We start from the raw sequence: 24071 nt of genomic DNA, 5'->3' as shown, positions 1-24071 counted from the left end.
ATACATTTTTAAAAAATTAAAAAAAGGTAACTATTTATCAAGATCCATACCTTGGGAACAAAAAGTCACTGAATATTCTGTTGTGAATTCAGACATTTCAGAAAATTAATCCTATCAAGACAGATTATGTAAAGGGGCACCTGGGTGATTCAGTCAGTTAAGCATCCAACTCTTTATTTCAGCTCAGATCATGACCTGAGGGTCATGAGATCAAGCCCATGCCAGCGGGCTCCATGCTGAATGAGGAGTCTGCTTGTCCTGCCCCTTCCCCCTACTTGCACACACACTCTCTCTCTAAAACAAACAAATAAATAAATAAAATCTTACTTAAAGTATTTTAAAAAAACCCAGATTTTGTAAAGATGAATAAGATGGCAGAGAAGATGTAGCCTGGCAGATCTCAGGAAATGATCTTCCCCAAAGCCAAAAGTCAATTCCCCAAAAGACCACCAGAAAAATGTGCTGACCAAGCAAACTCAGATTACAAGTGTCTTTAAAAGGAGGTAACTTTTTGATTCAGGGGTTCCATTACTGGAAAATAACTAGGCTTCCAAAGTTGCAATTATTTTAACTGTTTAGGTGGACAGAAAGTAGGTGGACAAAAAGTAGGAGCCTAGAATCTATAGAGTTTAGAAACCTATAAATTAATTTAGTTATATATGAAATGACTCTTACACTTTTGGCTTAAAGTGTAAGATTCCTCTAATCTAGAGGAATGGATAACATATATACCTGAAAAAATTGGTATCAAGAATTGTATCTATATATTTAAATATGTTAGAAGGTAGACCCCCCAAATATGTTCCTGGTACCAGTAAATCTCAGAAATATATACACCCCCAAAATGTAGAGTCTCAATATACCTTGTGAGAGGTTTTTGTTTGGAACTGTGAGAAACATCATGACTATAAAATATAATTGGGTCCAAAATATTTATAGCAGCGATTATCACAGTTATCCAAAATATTGTTGCTTTTGTATAAAATAAAATAACAGAATCTCACAATGGCTACAGATTGTCAGAAACCTGTGGGGATATCGACCTGACTTCCCTGTTTGCCTCCATAAAAGAGAAATCCTGCCGTCACAAGAGAAATTTTTAAAAATTAGGCATTGGCTTAAATAACATGTGGTATATTATTAAAACCCACATAAAAACTACTTGGTCAAAAGGTTGGACTCATTGATCCTATAACATTAGGATCAGAAAGAAGGCTAAGTGTCACTGTAACTGTATCCTTAATGCTAAATGCTAAAACATATGCTAAAACATATAATCGAGAGAAAGAGAGATCCAACTAAGTGTGTAGGAACAGAAGTAGACCTAAGTGCCCTTCAGAAAGCCTGGTACCAAGACTGGAATGCCAACAACTCAAGAAAATAAAAAAACACAAGAAAGAAGGAAGAGAATAGAAGGTAAAGGTTTGAACTTCAGTGGTTATTCAATGACCCATGATGACAAAATTAACTAACATATCCAGTAATGTAGAGATTGTTAATATGATCTTAAAGATGTAAACAACTGGGGCGCCTGGGTGGCTCACTCGGTTAATTGTCCAGCTCTTGATAGCAGCTCAGGTTGTGATCTCTGGGTCCTGGGATGGAGCCCCCCCATCATGCTCTGAACTCAGCAGGGAGTTTGCTTGATATTCTCTCTCTCCTGCTCCCTCTGCACTTCCCCCTGAGTGCACTCTCTCTCCAAAATAAGTAAATAAATCTTCAAAGAAAATGATGTAGGCAACCAGAGCAATGCATCCTATGAAGCAATCCTGTCTTTACAAAAAAGGAATATATGAAGATATGATATTATCATCTGGTGGATCAAGTAAAGCTGTGACTGCACAAGATGAAATGAAATATGTGACCCAAGTGTAGGCTTTCACATGTGGATAAGAATTAAAAAAAAAAGAAAGAAAGAAAAAGAAAAGAGGGGAAAAAAGGAAATCATGATTGTGGTGGTAAAAGAAATCATCAAATGCATTAGATGTAATCTCCAGAGGAGCAACAATGATCACATGACTTTCCTAGGAGACCCGTAGATAACCAGTCATTCCCCGCACTAGTCTTCAGAATAACAGAAGGCTAATTCTACTCTAGAAGTAACTGAATTAAATTTGAGAGAAAAGTTTATGGAGGTACCCATTGAGAAATGATTCCCATGAATGATGTCTCGCCTTGTAAGCACAACAGAAATAGACTTGGAAATGCGATGAAAAGCCAAAACCCAAGAATTTCATGTGGGGTGTTAAATATGCATCAAGTAATGAATATGAGAAAAAGGGGGCAATTAGCTCTTCTGGGGAAATGAAATAACTGTAAGAAACAGCCTCCTCCTCACTTATATCAAGGAAGGTTACATTTACATAATGAGGGAACCATCCTAAAGTCACCAACTGGAGGAGACCATCTAGAAGACAGTAAATATTCAGATTTAATGATGAAAAAGTCCCTGACAAGGTATAGGCTAGGTGTCATGTTTGGAGATGCATCATCTATTGATTTGGACTCTTGGAAAGACTGGACCCATTGGAATCATTTTGATATTGCTGAGTTTATCAGAGATATTATTCTAATAGGTACCTTAGTTGTATTATTGATAATAATAGGCAAGGAGAGATGACTCCTAAATCCTGCAGGTGGAAACATGTGCTGTGCTGAAGCCCATAGTATCTTTAGCAAATCTAGGTTAAGAGAATTGATCTAATAGACACGATCATGACACTCCACTATTAAAGATGAATTTTAAAAACTTTCATGAAATATAAACTATATGTGTAGTTTGCCCACTTCAAGTGGACAACTAAATGGCTTTTAAGTATATTTTGACACACAGTTCTCACCATAGTCTCATTTTAGAACATTTTCATCAATCCCCAAAGAACATAGTATCTCTTAGCAGCCACTCTCCATGCTCCCTGCTACGGCCCGCACCCTCTCTCCCAGTGCTCTGCAAACATCACTTCCTATTTCTATGGATTTGTCTATCTGGAATTTAATATAAGTGGGATCACACCATATGACAATTTCTGACACCAGCTTTCTCACTTAGAATGATATTTTCAAGATCCACCCTTAAGGTAGTGTGTGCCAACACTTTGTTCCTTTTCATTGTTGAAAAATATTCCATTGTAGGGATATTCCATGATTCACTAATCCACTCATCAGTTAAGATGTATATTGGAGACCATCCATCCTTCAAAGCTTTCTTTTAAAGACTTTATTATTTATTTATTTATTTTTAGAGTGTGAGTGGAGGAAGGGGCAGTGGGAGAGGGAGAGAGAGAAGCTCAAGCAGACTCCCTGCTGAGTGGAGGACTCTATTCCTTGACCCTGAGATCATGACCTGAGCCAGAAGGGGGAGTCAGATGTTTAACCAACCCAGCCACCCAGGAGCCCCAGAGCTTTCTTAACAAGGCCATAGAATATAAAACTGGATTTACGAAGAAATAGTCTTCGTCTTACAATGATATAATGGGATTTAAGGATGAGATGTCCCAGGGCGGTTGTGTTATTGTGCTACTTGATGCTTACAAGTGCTCTCTCACTCTTCATTTTAATGTGTATATATAAATATTCTCATTGTACTCACAACCAGAGTTCCCACTGAAATGTCACCTTGTTGATAAACATGATGTTTTCCCGTTAAACCTGGTCACCTCAACATTATTGATGGGTTGTAGTAATGTGCTTTGGAAAGCACAGACACATTCTGGAATGTATTGCTAAAGAGTTGTATAACTCCTCAACAAGTTACATTTTCAGTTATGCAAGGAGTTACCCAACTTTAGACAGAATCAAGAAGAATGTGGTTGATACACCTGTGAACCAATAGAATGTATGGTGCATTAAAGGAGCCTGGGACCCTACTATATGACCCCAACCTTCCTAACTGGGCTGGAACATTGGATCTCTTCATCCCCCTTGAGTGTGCTGGGCTGGCTGCAGAGAGTCATATACTGACTATAAGGTGGCTCTTTTTTAACCCCTTCCCCAGTTTTATTGAGATATAATTGATATAGATCACTGTGTAAGGTGTAGGCAAATAGCATAATGATTTGGCTCATGTGTGTTGTGAAATGATTAATGCTATTAGCTTACTTAGCACCCATAATCTGATAAAAACACAATAAAAAGAGAAAGCAAAAAAGGAGAAGAAAAGCAATTTTTTCCTTGCAATGAGAATTCTTTGGTTGTACTCTCTTAGCAACGTTCATCTGTATTACACAGCTGTGTTAGCTATAGTCATCACACTGGACACTGTATTCCTAGTACTTAATTATTTTGTAACTGTATGTTTGTAACCTTCAACCACCAACCTCCTATCCACCCCCCTCTCTGGTAAGCACACATCTGATACTTTTTTCTATGAGTTTGATTTTTTTAAAAAGATTTTATTTATTTATTTGGGAAGGAGAGAGAGCACAAGCAGGAAGGAACAACAGAGAGGGAGGGACAAACAGACTCCCCACTGAGCAGGGAGCCTGATATGGGGCTCAATCCCAAGACCCAGGATCATCACCTGAGCCAAAGGCAGTAGCAACAACTTCTCTGGGTAAGCAGTAACCTATTATGTGGTGATACTTAACTGACTGAACCATGAGGAGCCCTGATTTTTTTTTAATTCCATGTATGAATGAGATCATACAGCGTTTGACTTGTCTGATTTTTATCACTTAGCATAATGCCCTCAGGATCCATGTTCTTGCAAGTGGCATGATTTTCTTGTTTTTTTTATGGCTGAATAATATTCCATTGTGTGTATGCCATTACTTCTTAATCCATTCATCTGTTGATGGATACTTAGAGTACTTTCATCCTTTGACTACAATAAATAATGCAATAGGGGTGCAGGTATCATTCCAAATTTGTCTTCTTTTTCCTTTGGTTATATTCCCAGAAACGGAGTTGCTGGATCATATAGTAGTTCTAGTTTTAATTTTTGAAGAACCTATATACTGTTTTCCAGAGTGGTTCTACAGTTTATAATCCCACCACCGGTGCCCCAGGGTTCCCTTTTCTCCATATCCCAGCTAGCTATCCTTCCCTCTTGTCTTCTTGAAGATGGCCATTCTTCCAGGTGCCAGGTGGTATCTCAATGTGTTTTTGATTTGCATTTCCCTGATGACTAGTGATTTGAGCATCTTTTCATGAATGTATTGGCCTTTCATTAATGTTCTTTTTTTTAAAGATTTTATTTATTTATTTGTCAGAGAGAGAGAGAGAGAGTGTGAGCACAGGCAGAGACAGAGAGAGAAGCAGGCTCCCTGCTGAGCAAGGAGCCCGATGTGGGACTTGATCCCAGGAGGCTGGGATCATGACCTGAGCCGAAGACAGCTGCTTAACCAACTGAGCCACCCAGGCATCCCAGCCTTTCATTAATGTTCTTCGGAGAAATGTCTATTCAGGTCTTTTGTCTGTTTTTAAAATTGATTTTCTTTCTCCCATTGAGTTGTGTGAGTTTTTTGCGTATATTTTTTAGATACTAACCCCCATCAGAAAAATGGGTTGTAAATATTTTTTTTCCCATTCCATAGGTTGTTTTTTGACTCTGTTGATGGCTTCTCTTCCTAAGTTGGTTCCAATCCTTTGTTTTGGGCTTCATCTATATTGTAGTATGTATCAGTAGCAACCACCTCTTTCGATAAACAGTAATCTGTTATGTGGAGATACTGCACTTGTTTATCCAGTCCCCAGGTGACAGACATTTGGATTCTTTTCCACATTTGTACTGTCATGCATATTCACAAGAAAGACTTTGTGTCAATAAGTAGTTTTATTTTTCTGGGATAAATACCTAGAAGTTGTACTTAGTATTGGAATTACTGGATCATATCATATGTGCAACTCTTTAGGGAATGGCCATTGTGTGAAAATGGAAATAGCATCTTACATTCCTGCCCGCAGCATCAGAGGGCTACAACTCTGCCACCCGGTCAACAACACCTGGTACCGTTGATGACAGCCATCCTAGTTCATGGAGAATGTGTCTTGTTTGCTTTTAATTCACTTTTTCCTGGTGACTGTTGATACTGAGCATGGCATGGCAAAGGAACTAGATTAGAAAAAGCAGTTTTGAATAGAAGAAGAAGAAAGAGGAATCACATCACCCAATTTCAAAATTTACTCTGTAGTTAGGACAACTGAGTGGGTGTGACGTTGGCTGAGAGCCAGGTACCTGTCAATGAAGCAGAGTAGAAAGTCTGGACATAGACCCAGTGAGCACGGCCAGCTGATTTCAGAAAGAAACAAGAACGATGTTACAGTGATAGAATAATTGGACAAATACAGGCTAAATTTTTTTAAAAGTGACACACTTTTCATACGTAATTTAAAAATTGTCTGAAGATGGATTACAGTGAAATAGTCTAAAACCTTTACAAGAGAACACAGGACAAAAGTCTGTGACCTGAGTTTAGGTGAAGAGTTCTCAGATGTGACCCCTACAACATGAACCCTAAAGGTAGAAAAAAAATATATAAACCCGACTACACCAAAATGAAAGACTCTTGCTCTGTGATACACACTGTTAAGGAAATGAAAAGGACAGACACAGACTGGGAAAAACAATGTGCAAGTCACGTTATCAGACAAGGGTCTCACATTCAGAATACGGAAGGAACATTCTGAACTCAACAGTAATGAACAATCTGATGATAAAATTGCCCCAAAAGGTAAAGTGACACTTCGACAAGGCAGATCTATAAATAGCAATGAGCACATGAAAAAATGTTCAACATGGCTAACCATTAGATACATAAAACTTAAAATAATTATCAGAGAGCATGCACACATATTAGGATGGCAACACAATGCAACACATTGCGAGTTAGTACCAAATACTGAGGGGGAAGCAGAGAAACAGAATCCCCCCTGTGTTGCCGAATGGGAGTGTCTGCTGTACAGACATTATGAAAAATACTTTGGGGGTTCTTACAAAATGACAGTAAAGTAAACTAAGCTTACTGGATGACACAGCAATCAAGCTCTTGGGCATTAATTTTAGAGAAAGGAAAACTGAAACCTGCTTCAGAACCTGTGTTTATTTACAATAGCAGCCTTGTTTGTAATCATCACAAACTGAAAACAACCCAAATACCTTTCAGCAGGTGAACGGGCACAGAAAGTGTGACACCTCCACACCATGGAATGCCACTCCATAATAACTAGAAAATAAATTATTGATACACCTGGCAACTTTTATGGACCTCAAAGGTATTCCTTTAAGTGAACAAAACCCATATCTAAAGGTAAGATATGGTATGATTCAATTTCTATAACATGCTCAGAGGAACAGCAATAGAGAGCCAGAATGGATGAGTGACTTCTGGGGATTCGGGAGGGGAGCAGAAGTGATATAAAAGGGCAGGAGGAGAAAACCCCTGGTGGTGACAGACGTGTTCTGTCTGGGCTGTGATGTTGGCTACAGGAGTCCATTCGTGCAGTACCATTTCATAGAACTAAACACTCAGTTATAAAATGGACACACACACACACACACACAAAACCCGAGTAGCACCTGTAGTCTGGTTCATTTCTATTATGCACGGTCCATTTCCTGGTTTTGATAATGTACTAACCTTACATAAAATATTACCATTGGGGATTAGTGCACAAGGCTTCCTTGTGCTGTTTCTGTATCTTCTGGGGAGTCTGCGATAGTTTCAAAAGAAAAGAAAAGAAAAAAGAGCCCTTATATGAAAGTTATAACATTATGTTTTCTAGTGAGGGTATCTGCTTGCAGATCTCAGTATTTCCGTACTAGATGTAGTTTTTACAGTGACAGTGAACTGGTGGGGGAAAAAAGTGGAATAGAGTACCACCACCAAACACAGACACGTGATTGGTAATTCGAGTGTATGAGCCTGTGTCTTTCAAGACTAATTTCTAGGAGTTTACCATCTGAATTCAAACTCTCTGTAACACACTATGGCTCGCTGCCAATTCCTAAGCTCATTTTAGAGAAATTCATAATTTCTTTTTGACACCTCCCTGAGTTACATGATCTTCTAGAAAGTGCCAAAATTTGGCAGATGAAACTCTTTCAGTTGAGGTGATATGTGGAAAGAGGCTTTCTCTCTGAGGCCTTGGGATTTTTAGCCCATCAATCCTACAACTGACTTTTATTCTCTTCTTCCCCCTGCCGACCAGTTCTTCCTCCTCCCAGAATGAGCCCTTCTCAAAAGTGATACCTTTGAGCTTTCCCCGAATAACTCATCGCAAAAGAAAGTAGAGGGAAGGGAGTCCTTTGGTACTGTCTTTTAGAGGCATGATTATTAGTCGAGAGTCTGGGAATTTTAAGGCTTTCTACGTCTGCTTTATATGAAGCCCATTTGAGTTTGAAAGTACTGAAAACTCATTTCTACCTGTCCGGATCCCTGCACAATGTGGCTTTGAACCAACTGCATCTGGAATGCGTTTAAGGCTGCTTTTTCCTCAGGTCCCTAACATTCCTATAGGTTTAGTGAGGGTGCGTGAATGGAAGGATCCCAGTGAGGACCCTCGGGGTAAGTCTGAACATTAGGCACTAATGTTGGAGGATAGAGCTGGACCGTTCACAGAGAGGAAGGACTGTTTGGTCTTAGACTTAAGGGTATGACTTGAGTGCCTTGTGTCATGCCCCTTCCACCCCGGGATTCCAGCCTGTTGACACCGTTCTCCTGCCATGATTGGTCCAGCCCATGATTGGTCCATGATTGGGAGGCTGGGCAATACTGTGTGGAGTCCCCAAACTATCATCTCAAAGACCAATCAGGAAGTGACTTTGAAGAGATGTCTTCAGCATCCTTTTGTTTCCCAGCAGATGCTTCCTCCAGTGTGGGCACTGCCCCCAAGAAGGGTAGCTCCGACCAAAACCCGAGTTTCCAGGCTGCTTATCCATGGCCTGGAGACTCAGGTCCACCGTCACAGCCAGATCACATCTGCTAGATTTGTTCCAATGGAATAGCTTTGTTCCTCACTGAAGATTGGCTCGTGAGAACAGTAACTACCCCCACAGTGTGGGGTTTGCTCCAGAACTCCTCTTAGCCCAGATTCCACATGTTTATTTCACAGGATGAGCTGAAATGTGCCACTGGAGGAGTCTGTGATGGAGAGATAAGAAGACAGATAAGGTTCTGGGCTGCCAGTGCTCAGAGAGATGGCTGCTCTCATCAGGGACTCCTGAGGGGATGTGTGGACTCCTCCTCTGGTGAGTGGTTATAAATATTTCCACAAGCTTTGGCGCAGAAGGCTCTGACTAGCATAAGCCAATGGTGTCCTCTTGTTTAGCCAAGACCAACCTCCCTGCTAAGCTCAAAAGAGGCTTGGTTTCCTTCTGGGGTCATTTCCCTGGAAGCACACCTCAGTGCTGGCTGGAAGCTGAGCTGGAGGAGAAATTCTTAATGCAACAAAAGTAGTATTTCCTTCTAATATGTAGAACAGAATTTACTCGGAGGTGCCTGGGTGACTTTGGCTCAGATCATGATCTCAGGGTCCTGGGATCAAGCCCTGCATCAGGCTCTGCAGCATCGGGGAGTCTGCTTGGAATTCTCTCTCTCCCCTTCTGTCCCTCACCCAGCTCTAAGAATAAATAAGTAGATCTAGGGAAAAAAATAAAGAAAAGTAAACTGTCAGGCTGTGGATATGGGAAAGTCGGGAGGGGGAATGTGTGAGAATTGACTCTGTAGCTAATGACACTGGTCAGCTGAGAGACGGAAGTGCTAAATCACTCACGCAAGATGAACGGCTTTCTGGGGCTTGCTGCCAGCCACACACAGGTTTAACTAGCCTTGAACAGAGACATAATTGGTATCAATGGGAAATGCTTAGAGGAATCAGGGACTTTTCAGAGGAGGCTTCTAGAATGCCTGTGAATCAACTTACTTTCTTGTTTCTTCCCTGGATGATATTAAAAAAAAATAAAAGAGCCTACTCATCCAATAATGGGAAAAATAATCCTCATCCAATAATGGGAACCAGCATGGGATGAGGGGAAGATGTTTGCTATAGGAGGAATATATTTAAGCAACCAAAGTAGTGAAGATCAAGCACTTCTGTTCCCTATAACAAGGAGAACCATGTAAACCAGAACTCTCCCCACTTCAGCCTCTAGCAATTCCAGATTCAATAAAACATCAGAGACATTTAGGGAAATGGATCCAAGTAAAGATGCAAAGGTCTCTGTGCCAGAAAGGCCAAGGCATCCCTGAAGGGAATGACCATCAAGATGAGCACCTGGGTTTTAATACCACAATGGGTCAGAAGAAGAGAGAGAGGAGCCTCCATAAACATGTGAGATGATGAGATTGTCAGTCAGACATAAAACAGGCGTTCTCGAGAAACAGCAAGCACAGAAAGGGGACAGGCGCTCTTCAAAGGAAATGTGGCCGAGTTTCCATGACCAAAGAATGGTGAATCTTAAGTTTGAAGAAACACAGTAAATGCTGAATTGGATCCGTGAAAATATAATGGACACCTAGAAACATCAGAGAGAACAGTGGGCCATTTAGGCAATACAAATCTTAAAAACATCTGCAATATTTTTTAAAAAGTAGTGGAACACCAAAGCCAACAAAAATGATTCTATTTTTCCCCAAGGAAAGTAAGAATACATTCTCGAAGTGCTGAGGTAAAGTAATTTCCATCCTATAGCCCGAGCCGACCTGAAACACAATTCAGAAGTGAGGATAGAATTCTGATATTAGACAGTGTTTCCAGCCCCATTCACAGACAGCAGGGTATTGTCTACTGCGTTCAGTTTTCATCTCCAACTCGTTCATGTAGGAAAGGGTTTGAAAAGTACTAAGGACTTTTCCCAAGTCCTTTGCAGCTCGGATTCTGGATATAACATCGACTGCTGACGTATACTCACCTGGAGTCTGCAAGGGAGAGGAGACATGGGACCCCGTTGTCTGTCTGGAGGGATCAGACCCATAAGGCAAGAGTGCTTGAAGGCACTGGACTCTACAACACCTTGAGTAACAAGCTCTGTGGTTTTGTGCCTCACCATGGCAGCACCTTATCCGGACGCTTAGCTGGCAGTTGTGATGGGTGGTCTAGAGGATAAAGACAGCACACATCCTTACTAAACTATTGAAGGTTCTGTTGGCCAATGGAACCTATATCCTAACTTATGTCCCTGTAGGATATTGGAGTTCTGTGGTGCACGGGCTGTATGGTCATGATGAGCATATTATGAGTGGAGAATAGCAGAGAGGGGAGAATCCACGCTCAACTAGGAAGAACTCACTTTGGCTTGAAGACAACGCCATCTTGTCTGCAAACACAATGACGAACACGTCTACTAGATAGGATGCAATTAAACTGGAAAGCACACGGGGCTGTGTCCCAAAGTGCTTGCCATAGGGCGAGGGCGGGGGGTGTCTATGGGAACTCAAGATATCTCCTGAAATTAATTTCTGTCATTTCAAGGAGTCTACTGCATCATGTTATAAAACAACTTTGGCCCGTTTTCTGATTTTTCTGATGTTATTATTCTACTTCCAGAGTAATTTGTGTGATTTATTCTGCGGAAAGCGATCGTGGGAAGTGTGTCTTTCTTTTGAACTTCGGAGACGTGACTATCACGTGAGGACCACTGAAGATGCTTACCAGAGGTGACATGGTCAAATCACAAATGGAGTAGGAATCCCATAAAAATGAAAACGGTACTGCTTCTTCTCTATTCTGGATCTTCCTTTGGCTGTTTCACTCAAAAGGGGAACAAAGCCCTTGGCTTAAGATGGCAAATTGCACCTCTTTCCACTGAAAATTCATCACTGTACAATTCTATGCTATCTTTTCTTCTCAGGATTATTATCATTATTTTTAGACTGGAATGGGTCCCGCAGATATTCACCTGTAATCGGTATTTGTAATCTCCAGTTGAGGAGAGATTTACTTCTGGAAAATCACTATCATTATTCCAACATCAAAGCAGATTCAGCTCAGAATTGCCAATAAGCACATGTTTCTCTGGACTCATCCTTTGCCCTCTTCCACCGCCCCTTCCCTGAGCAACCTTTGCTTGACCTGGCACACAGTGGAGCCACTGGGAGCAATTTACCACCCTCTTCTTTCACGAGATCTAAGATAAACCATTGTTTAGAGGCTGGAGGAATCCTAAAATTTGGAAGTTTTAAAAATTAATTTAACTCCGTTTTTTATAGATGTATTTATATGTTTGAGAGAGAATGGGAGGGGGGAGAGAATCCTCAAGTAGACCCCCCACTGGGTGTAGAGCCTGATGCAAGACTCCATCTCATGACCTTGAGATCATGAGCTGTGCTGAAATCAAGAGTCAGATGCTCAACCAACTGAGCCACTCAGACACGCTTATTATTCCAACTTTATATTTTAAAAAGCGCTAAAGAAGTTTATTAACTTCTCCAGTTACAGTTACATCGTGGGGCTTGGATTTTAACCTAGGTTTGCCTGTCTTGGTCTACTGTGGTTAGGAGGGAGACCCAGGATTCGCCACATTCTATGAAAGGTGAGCCTTACAGATTATCTCCAAATCATCCATATTCAGAAAACAAGACATGAAAGCTGTAAATGCTTGACACATGAAGTGAGAACAGCCACACAAACATCCGCTAGACGGTGTGCAGTTCATCTGGGCTAGACAGCAGGCATCTATCTGTGTAGTGAAAAAAAAAAAAACAGCTTTCCCCAAAGAGAAGCGTCTGCCCTTAGCTAGTGGGAAGTGGTCTTGAGGCCCTAGTATGTCCTTCCCAACTGCAGTGTCTTTGTTTTCCTGGGGGCTTTGGTCTCCAGAGAGCCTAATACTGTGATCTCTGGTGCGGGCTTGAGACTCACCATATCAGTTCTTCCAGAAGAAGAAAGCTACTAGACCTCAGCTCCAGGAGGGACAGGAGACTAAAGGTCAGCCAGGTGGGCAGTTGTGACGGAGTCCCATTGAATCTCTTCACACTGAAAGCATGGTCAAGCTTCCCTGGTTAGCAGTGTCTGGTATGGAATCTCACTCGTTCTAGGAGATGATGGCCTCTGGCACTCTCTGGGACAGGACCATTGGAAGCTTGGTGTTTGAACCCCTTCCCGACTTTATGTAGGCATCTCTTCCTTTGACTACAATAAAACTGTCATTATAAGTGTAACACTTTCATGAATTCTGTGAGCAATTGTAGCAGATATCAAATTTGAAGGTGATATGGGACACCCCCACAATATAGAGCCAGTTGGGACTGAAATGAGAGTGTCCCTGGAAACCCCAAGCTTGCAGCTCAAGTGAGGTATCTCAAATGAAGGCAGTCTTGTGGGACTGTCCCCTCAGACCATGTAGCTGGCCTAATTCCTCATGGTCGCAGAGCAAATTTACCTACAAAAAGACCAACACAATGTTATCATTTAAGATATTTGTTAAATAAGTAGCCATATCAATAAAGAATTACATAAGAACTATTACCTTTGATTAAATGATACAAACCCAATGAAAACAATCTTTAAAAAGAGAAATGACATAGAAAAAACTCAAGTTGTAGTATCTGTTGGAAACATACCCGAAGTATATACACATTTTTTTCTAAGTTACCTGAAGAAACTAATACATAATTAAAAGATAGGAGGAAAACACATCTAAACCTCATGTGCCATTTAACCTTCAGGTGGGGGACTGTGTGTGTGTTTTGTTGTGTTTGCAGTTTTTTTTTTTCCCCTCCACAATTAGCATCCACTAGCTTTATATAATAAATTTCTTCATGATTTGAGATATAATCAGCATAATATTAAAAGTCCATTATCTATTCAATTAAAACCATTAAATAAGAAGCTTCTGGAAAGGAGTCCTGGGACCAGTGTTTTTAAAAGATTTTCAGGTAATTTTATTGTGAAGTGGGGTTGAAACTCAGAGGCAAGAACAAAAGTGGGAATTTCCAATTCAAGGGAATTGTGTTGTATATATTATTATATAAATCCGAGACAAAGTTAAAAACCCTAAAAAAATACCTTGATTTCCAAAGGACTAAAGAATGGTGTCAGATGACAACATTCCATGGGGTTAGGAGCAGGTTAGGAGCAGGTGTGAAATATCATAAAGTTGTGTGATTATGTGCTTTTCAGGGCAGTGGAAATCCAAGAGTTCAGCAAGGAAGAGATCACACTGATCTTCCTAGATGCCTGTAAGAAAATAATGTGTTTTATAGACAGTTACCATAATACAGCCTCCAACTTAAACAGTTAATGAGTGATAATACCCATAAGCATATTAACAGTTCCTGGTTAACTTAGTTTAATCTGGGATTTCCTACTCTTCAGTGGCACTGAATAATTTTTCTTCGTAATGTCTATTAGGATATCTTGACCTAAAACATACTGTGAACACTTCCTTTATTTGCTACATCAGGGAGCTGCTGACACACAGTCCCTGTATCTATACAGACCCCTCTTTCTGGAAGAGTAAAGGGGAACTTACCTGGGTAGCAGAGGTGGGGAGCCCTGAGTCACTATAGGAAGTCTTTTCTGAAGGAATCCTGCTATAATCCGGTGGCCAAAGTTAAAGGAAGAAATCTATTATCCTAAAAAATGCTTCCCAGTGGGAAGAATTATAGATTCTGAAATAATGCTAATGTACTTCCATCAAATAATATCCTAGATTGCTAGTATTTAATTATTTGGTCATGATAAATGGAATTCACCATATTCAATCCTCTCCTCCTAGGAACAAAGAAGCTCTCCCAGACCCTTTGACATATAGTAGGGGACATGTTTCTGTTCTGTTTATTTATTTTTTTAAAATATTTTGTTCATTTATAAACTATGTCTCACTCTCATAATATGAGAGAGAGCGAGTGCTTGAGTGGTGGGGAGGGGCAGGGAGAAGGGGAGACACAGAACCTCAAGTAGTCTCTGTGCTGAGTATAGAGCCTGGCATGGGATCACCACCTGAGCTATAATCAGGAGTCAGAGGCTCAAGGGACTGAGCCACCCGCGTGCTTCTCTTGTTCTGTTTAAAAGGCAGCAAGTCGGGGCACCTGGGTGGCTCAGTGGGTTAAGCCGCTGCCTTCGGCTCAGGTCATGATCTCGAAGTCCTGGGATCGAGCCCCGCATCGGACTCTCTGCTCAGCGGGGAGCCTGCTTCCTCCCCTCTCTCTGCCTGCCTCTCTGCCTGCTTGTGATCTCTCTGTCAAATAAATAAATAAAATCTTTAAAAAAAAAAAAAGGCAGCAAGTCAAAGGTAGTCAAGAGGTAGTTCAGAGTAAGGGTGGTCTTTTTTATGCCACTTCTTCTTACTTTGCTGCAGAAAATACAAAGTTCTATGTCAGTGGGTGATATCTCACCATCGTTCAGTGGGTATAAAGTCTCAGTTATGCTAGATGAGTACGTTTTGGGATCAGTGTACAACACAGTACCTGTAGAGTAAACTATTTTGTACTTCAAATTTGTTAAGAGGGTAGATCTTTTGTTAAGTGTTCTTAACACACACACACACACACACACACCCAACAAACAAAGAAACAAAAAACCTCAAACAGAGGGACACAAGGAAGCTTTGGGGAGTGTTTCATATGTCTGTTATGTGGGTATTTGCATATGCCCAGACCCATCACACTGGATACATTAAATATGTGAAGTTCCTTGTGTATAAATAAGACTGTTTAAAGAAAAGATTGAAGACTGTCCATCAATGTCAGCATTAGAGTAACCAAGCAGAAAATGCTCTGCTGACCTGCACCGGACATACAGTACAAGCAAGAAATACTCCTTGGATATGGTATCTTGAAGATTTGGGGGTTAATTTGTAACTTCATATGCCCTGAAAGAAAGGCTAATGGTACAAACTTGGATGTGTCTTGGTAGAGTGTAAAATCTGTGTTTTCTTTATTATCGACAGTTTTCTTCACATTTTAAATTTCCATTTTGAAAAGCTCACCGAGAATGATACATACCAGTTCCATTAACAATTCTAGCAATAAAAGTAACTACACCACCAGGAGGGGTCAAATGCGATTTAGGGGATATATGGTGTAACCAAAACCATAACGAAAGGTGACTGACTCTGGGACACCATCATCATGTTAGCTGGTCAGAAATAAAATATGCTGAATGAATCAGTTTCTCCAATACGGAACACACTTTTCTCCTCTGTTCAAATATATTTGGAGAATTCAGGAAGGAACAGTTATGAATGCTTAATCACAGAGTTCAAGGAATGGTCAAAAGGACAAAAATAGGCAGTTACATCAGATATTTTGAAAAGACCTGACTTATGAAAGTGAGATAGGCTTCCCATCTGAGAAAAAGCACAAGAAACACTCAAAGTTTTAGAAGACATGATTTTGAATGAAAACCTAAGTTTAGAACTATCCTTTTTCCAAACCATTTTTGCAATGTGGTCATGCTGTGTTAGCCCTTGCTTAAATTTTTTTTCCTTTAACTTAAAAATTAATAATGCCTTACTTAATGAAACAGCCACATTCTGAGGAGCTCTTGTTTTCCCAGGTTCTGCATTTCATGCACTTTCGACTATTCTCAGGGGTAATAAAGGGAGGCCCACCCAGCATAACCCAGACTTCACTTCTCAACCTTCCAGGGCCTGCATTCAACACTCAGGATTACCCCACTCCCCAAATTAGGTAACTGGCATCTAAGCCCAAGTGACCCACAGAGGAAAGAAACCCATGACTACATTTTACCATGCATACAACAATGCCAAGGCCTGTAGGTAATTTCATAAGTGGTGGAGTACAGGAAACACGAGGCAACCAGAGACCCAAATTGCAAGCAGTGGACTTCACTTCTGGTTTCCCTGAGTGACTAGGTCAGCTGTCTTCAAATGGGCATCAAGCTATCCCTTGAGGTAATCAAAGATTTCCAGAGAGCACAGAATTGTGGGGTAACGGTAAGGAAATCAGCTTCTGGAATCTCCATGGTTGCTGTGACCATGCTGGTTTTCAGGTTCCCTGGGCACTGTTAATCATTCCACAGTCACGTGGGATGTCCTTGCTTTCACAGTAATTAGGGCTGGTTCCAGTGAGGTTACACAGCCAATTTGATGACTGCCTGCAAATGTCACTCTTATTTATATTTTTACCCAAACCCTCAGCCCTCGTTATATTAATAATTTTAATGTCAGGATTTGGATGCCTGGGAAATTATTGATGTGCTGAAGTCAGTGAGTGTTGCGTTACTAGTTAACAGAAAACTCATTTAAATGTCCCTCAGAGCTATGTCCCTGCTAACACAGTTGTTGGAGGAACGAAAAGATGAATTCACTAAGCAAAAACCCTCATCATTCTGGGTGCCTGAACGGACACCTCAGCACGTCCCACCATGGACGTTCCATCCCGGGCCACAGGTCAAGATACTGCTTAAGCTAAGGACCTGAAATCAAACTGAAGGTTGATGATGTCTTGTTCAACATCTTTGATTTGAAATTAAAGCCTTCTTCTTGTGTGGGCCATGTGCCATGGTAGTACACTGGATGGACAGTTGTCAGGCCCATCTTTGGTCAAGGGAGGAGGTTAGAAAACATTCCATCACTTTCAGGGAAGCCATGTTCATGAACATTGCCATGTCCAGATGACGTGACCAGTGAAGCCTTATAGATGAGATTAGGTAATACAGAGCCTTAGAGAGAAATGGGTCTGTGTAAAGATAGGGCACTTTCAGAATTTGGATACATTTCATGCAACTGATTTGGGCTTTTGTAGGGACTGTGCCAAAGAATCTCACCACAGAAAGCAATTGCAATTTCCAGAAATAAGAGAAGCCTCTTGATTTTATCCATGATTTAAATCCTATTCATTAGGTGAACGTTTTTATTCATGAACAGTTGTTCCTTGCTAACATGTTCCATTCCAATTGATAGGAACCATCAGTTTTGCTATAAAAGTATTAAGCCAAGGACATTAAAATTGTGCCTTCTTAAGAGTGGTGTGTGAGGACCTGGAATTAGTTTATTTCTCCTCATGGTGGTATGAGATGTTTGTCAAGGGGATGCCCATGTTTATATGACTGGGGAAAGAAAGTCAGACTTTCCCTGAAACAAAGTCAATGCTGATCTGATCTAATTGTTTTGTCAATAAGGTCAAATTTTGGTGATCACATTTTATGATGGAAATTTTCTGGACTTAAAATGAGCTCAACCCTCAACTCTAGCATTTTAGCAGAGAGAGGAAAAAATGCCTGGCCTCCTCAGTATTCCCATGTAAGCCTGGTGTGGAGCCCAACCTCAGATTCACCAACAGGCCTCTCTGGCTGGTGGATCAAGACGAAAGCAAGCTTCCCTGTGATGAGGTCTGAATGCTCAGGAACGTAAACATTGTCCAAACACAACATGACCAAACCCTGCTTTCCTGGCTAATAGGAGGGACAGTTGTTTGCTCACCAACCTCACCCTTAGGGACAGTTCACCCATGTATCCTCATGGGTAGGGTTCATTCAAACACTGAGTAAGAGAATTGTCTCATTCTTTGTACCTCCCATCCTTCTCCTTGTCCAGCGGATACAGTGCTTGGGTATAGTGGACATCTTTGTAGGGTATCATTGTTCCAGGTCTGCTGAGTTGGTCACCCAGCCAAGCCCAGGGACAGAGGAATTCAGGTCTCTCCTCAGACTACAGTTCCTCAGGCAAACTGTGTCTTGGGCCACCATCCTCTGAGGATGTCTGCCACAGTCAGGTGTGAGTATCCCTGAGACATGTGTCATGCAGATTCCTCTGTCTCCTTGAACTGGTGACTCAGCCCTGCTCCTTGCCTTCCGGGTGGATCTTTTGTGGAGCTGTAGTGATCCAGTCACACCAGCTCCATCTTAAGTGGTCTTTGGTTCTCACAGGTCTTCCAAGCCCCACTCCGGCCTCCTTCCCATTTTCTTAGTATAATGCTGGCTCACAGGCATCCCGCTCACTGGCACAAGGTCAATAGGGGCAAATTTAAATTGCAGGGGCAGCTCCGGGGAGCTCTGGGCATGACCAAGATGGTTCACCTGTAAGGTACCTAAGCAACAACTGAAGTGACTTATGAGGACATTGTCTGTTTGTCTAAAAGACACCTCATTTCATTTAACATAGAAGGTGTCCCTCCCTATGTTGCTGTACTTGGAGGATGAGTAGTGATGGCTCCTTAATGACATAGCTCGGTCCAGTGGACAGAGGCCCAAGGTACGTCAAGCCCAGCTGAGGATCACCCACTTTGTGTGTGCGTGTCAGTTTCTTTTTTCTGCATTTTTGTGTGTTTTTAAGAATTTATTTATTTATTTGAGAGAGATAAAAAGAGCACAGTGTGGGGAAGGGCAGAGGGAGAGGGAGAAGTAGACTCCCTGAGGAGCAGGGGGCTCCATGTGGGCTCCATCCCAGGACCCAGGATCAGGACCAGAGCCGAGAGCAGATGCTTACCTGACTGAACCAACCGAGCACCCTTCTTTTTTCTACATCTTAATGTTCTCCCCAGGAAATTAATTAGCCTTTTAACAATGACGGTGTTGTGTCTGTCTCCTTTTCGTTTTATATTCTATTAATCTTTCTTTCTTCCTTTCTTAAAAAACATTTCCACTCTTGGGAAAGATTGATCAAAAAATAAATAATTAATTGTTATGTGTATCTTTTGATGACAATTTTCCAACTATCCGTCCTCAAAGAAATGGTAAAGTAATTAATTAAACTGTGGTTCTTGGGTCCCTGCTCCATGGAGCCCTCCTCCTCCCACTCCCACTTTCTGACATCTTCCATCTCTAACTGCTGTGGTCTCAAGTGTCCTTCCCAAACTCATAAGCTGAAACCTAACGCCCAAAGTGATGGTGTTAAGGTGTGGGAATGTGGGGAGGTGACATGGACATGAGGGTGGGGCCTCATGATTGGGATTGGTGTCCTTCCAAAAGAGTCCCCACAGAGCTCCCTCAGCCTCTCCTCCATGTCAGGACACAGCGAGAAGGTGGCCCTCTGCGACCCAGACCCAGAAGAGGCTCTCACCGGACCATGCTGGCACCAATTAGGGACATCCAGCTTCTATAGCTATGAGGAGTAATTTCAGTTGTTTATAATCTGCCCAGTCTGTGGTTCTTAGTTAAAGGAATCTGAGTGGACTAAGACGCTGAACTCTGGATCCTCTTTTAAAAAGGACTTCAACGATCAAGTCAGGCCCATTCACATGTAAGGGCAGGTGTGAGCGTACCAGTGTGCACACTGGTGTGGCAGGAGTTATGGGACCATTCTGGAAGTTCTCCCATGACCAACACAGAGACTGGCCCAAATAATTCATCTACAAAACACTTTGTTTCCGGATCCACAAACTCTTCCTTTTCTGTTTTTGAAAGTTATGGACAAGCACTGACTTGATGTGGATATTATCAGAGACCTGGCCCTTCCTTCACTTTTCCCTAAGACCCAACAGCAAGACAGAGCCAGCTTGTATCAGAGCGGTAGCACCAAGAGCAAAATGGGTGAAAACCTTAGTTGGTTTAGGCCTGGAATCTTCACTAAACTTACTGGTTCTCCAGACCCTGGAGATGCTTCCTTTCTGCGGGCTTTTTAAGATTTATTTTTATTCCATTTAGTTAACATGCAGTATAATATTAGTTGCATATGTACAATACAGTGATTCAACACTTCTGTACATCACCTGGTGCTCATCATGACAAGAGCCCCTCTTAATACCCATCACCTCATACACCCATTCCCCACCCACCTCCCCTCTGGTAACCATCAGTTTGTTCTCTAGAGTTAGTATGTTTCATGGTTTCTCTCTCTCTCTTTTCTCCCTGTGCTTATTTGTTTTGTTTCTTAAATTCCACATATGTGTGAAATCATTTGTCATTTATCTTTCTCTGATCAACTTATTTCGCTCACCATAATACTCTCCAGCTCCATTCATGCTGTTGTATGTCCTCCCACGCTATAGGTTGCCTTTTAGTTTTGCTGATTATTTCCTTTGCTGTGCAGAAGCTTTAATTCTGCTGTAGTTCCAATAGTTTATTTTGGGTTTTGTTTCCTTTGCCTCAGGAGATATGTCTAGAAAAAAAAAAATGCTATGGCCAATGTGAGAGAAATTACTGCCTGTGTTCTTTTTAGGATTTTGATGGTTTCAGGTATCACATTTAGGTCTTTAATCACTTTGAGTTTATGTTGTGTATGGCATAAAAAAGTAGTCCAGTTTCTCTTTTTTTTTTTTTTTTTGCAGGTTGCTATCCAGTTTCCTAACATCATCTGTCTCTTTCCCTTAAGATATTCTTTTCTGCTTTGTCCAAAGATTAATTGACCCTATATTTGTGGATTTATTTCTGAGTTTTCAGTTCAGTTCCATTGATCTACATGTCTGATTTTGCTCCAGTTCCATACTGTTTTGATCACTGAGCTTTGCAATATAACTTGAAGTTCAGAATCATGAAGCCTCAAACTTTGCTTAACTTTCTGAAGCTTGCTATGGCAATTCGGGGTCTTTTTTATTCCCATACATATTTTAGGATGTTTGTTCTAGTTTTCTGAAAAATGCTGTTGGTATTTTGATAGGAATTACATGAAATCTGTAAATTGCTTTGGGTGGTACAGACATTTTAACAATATTTGAATATTTGTTCTTCCAGTGCATGAGCTTGGAATATCTTTCCATTTCTTAGTGTTGTCTTTCACTGCTTTCATCAGCGATTTATAGTGTCCAGAGTACAGGTCTTTCACCTCTTTGGTTAGGTTTACTCCTGCATTTTTTAAATTTCCAGTGCAATTTTAAATGGGATTGTACTCTTGATTTCTCTTTCTGCTGCTTCATTATTGGTGTATAGAAATGTGAAAGATTTCTGTACATTGATTGTGTATCCTGAGTCTTCATTGAATTCAGTTATCAGTTCAGCAGTTCTTTGTGGAGTCTTCGGGGATTTAGCTATATAGTATTAGGTCATCTGCAAATAGTGAAAATTCAACTGCTTCCTTACTATTTAGGTATGTTTTATTTCTTTTTGTTGTTTGATTGCTGTGGCTGGGACTTCCGGTACTATGTTGAGTAATAGTGGTAGGAGTGGACATCCTTGTCTTGTTCTTGACCTTAGGAGAAAAGCTCTCAGTTTTTCACCATTGAGTTTGATTTTAGCAGTTGGTTTTCCATATATGACTCTTATATGTTGAGGTATGTTCCTTCTAGACAGACTTTGTGGAGGGTTTTCTTCATGGGTGAGTGCTGTACTTGGTCAAATGCTTTCTCTGCATCTATTGAAAGGATCTTATGGTTCTCATCCTTCCTCTTATAGAAGCGATGTATCCTGCTAATTGATTTGCAAGTTTGGAATCACCTTACAACATAGAAATAAATCTCACTTGATCATGGTGAATGATTTTTTTTTTTTAATGTATTGCTGGATTCAGTTTGCTAGGATTTTGTTGAGAATTTCTGCACCTGGGTTTGTCAGAGATATTAGCCTGTAGTTCTTTTTTTAGTGATGTCTTTACCTGGTTTTGGTATCAGGATTAATGCTGCCATCATAGAATGAATTTGCAAGTTTCCCTTTCTTATCTGTGTTTTGGAATACTCGGTGAAGAATAAGTATAAACTCTTCTTTAAATGTTTGGTAAGATTGGACTGTGAAGCCCTCTGGTCATGGACTTTGTTTTTTGGAAGGTTTTTGATTACTAATTCAGTTTCTTCTGTTTTTTGGAAGGTTTTTGATTACTAATTCAGTTTCTTTGATGGTTATCAGTTTGTTCAAATTTTCTCTTTCTTCCTATTTCAGTTTGGTAGTTTATATGTTTCTAGGGATTTCTCCATTTTTCCTAGATAGTCCAGGGTGTTGGCATATAGTTTTTCATAATATTCTCTTATAATTGGTTGTATTTCTGTGGTTTCCCTTTTTTATTTCTCTTCTCTCATTAGTAATTTTATTTATTTGGACCCTATTTCTTTTTTTCTTGTTAAGTGTGGCTAGAGGTTTATCAAATTTATTGATTTTTTCCCAAAGAACCATCTCCTGGTTTCATGGATTTGTTTACTTATTTATTTATTTCTATATCATTGATTTATGATCTAATCTTTATTATGTACTTTCTTCTGCTGGTTTTAGGTTTCGATGTTTTTCTTCTTCCAGATCCTTTACATACATGGTTAGATTGTTTACTTGAGAGTTTCTTGCTTCTTGGGGTAGGCCTGTGTTGCTATAAACTTCTCTCTTAGATCCACTTCTGCTGCATCCAATACATTTTGCATGGTAGGGTTTTCATTTTCATTTGTTTCCATGTACTTTTTAATTTATCTTATTTCTTGGTTAACACCATCATTGTTTCATAACATGTTATTTAACCTCCATGCATTTATTGTCTTTCCAGACTTTCTTTTGTGGTTCTTCTCCAGTTTTGTAACATTGTGGTCAGAAAATATGCATGGTAAAGACTTCAATCTTCTTGAATTTGTTGAAATTTGTTTTGATATGTGATCTATTCTGGAGAATGTTTCATGGTCACCTGAAAAGAATGTGTATTCTGGTGTTTAAGGATGGAATATTCTGAATGTATTTGTTAAATTCATCTCTTCTGGTATGTCATTCAAAGCCATTGTTTCCTTGTTTATTTTCTGGTTTGATAATCTGTCCATTGATGTAAATGGAGTGTTAAAGTCCCCTCCTATTATTATATTATTCTTGATTAGTTCACTTATGTTCATTATGGACTGTTTTACGTATTTGGGTGTTCCTATATTAGGTGCATAGATATTTACAAATGTTTTATATTGTTGGATTGTCCCCTTTCTTATTATATATTTTTTGTCTCTTATTACAGTTTTGTTTTAAAGTCTGTTTTGTTCAACATAAATATTCCTACTCCAGCTTCCTCTTGACATCCATTTGCAAGAGAAATGTTGCTCCATCCCCTCACTTTCAATCTTCAGTTGTTTTTAGGTACACAATGAGTCTCTTGTAGGCAGAATATAATTGGGTTTTGGTTTTTTTACCCATGCTGTCATGCTATGTTTTGATTGAAGCATTTATTCCATTTACATTTAATTTCTTTCTTTCTTTCTTTTTCTTCCTTCCTTCCTTCCTTTCTTTTCTTTCTTTTTCTTAAGATTTTATTTATCCATTTGACAGAGAGAGAGACACAACAAGAGAGGGAACACAAGCAGGGGGAATGGGAGAAGATGAAGCAGGCTTTCTGCTGAGCAGGG

This window comes from Lutra lutra, chromosome 11 (genome assembly GCF_902655055.1).
Source record: "Lutra lutra chromosome 11, mLutLut1.2, whole genome shotgun sequence".
NCBI classification, from domain to species: Eukaryota; Metazoa; Chordata; class Mammalia; order Carnivora; family Mustelidae; genus Lutra; species Lutra lutra.
The sequence above is the reverse complement of the archived record's forward strand: the minus strand, read 5'-3'. Positions refer to the sequence as shown.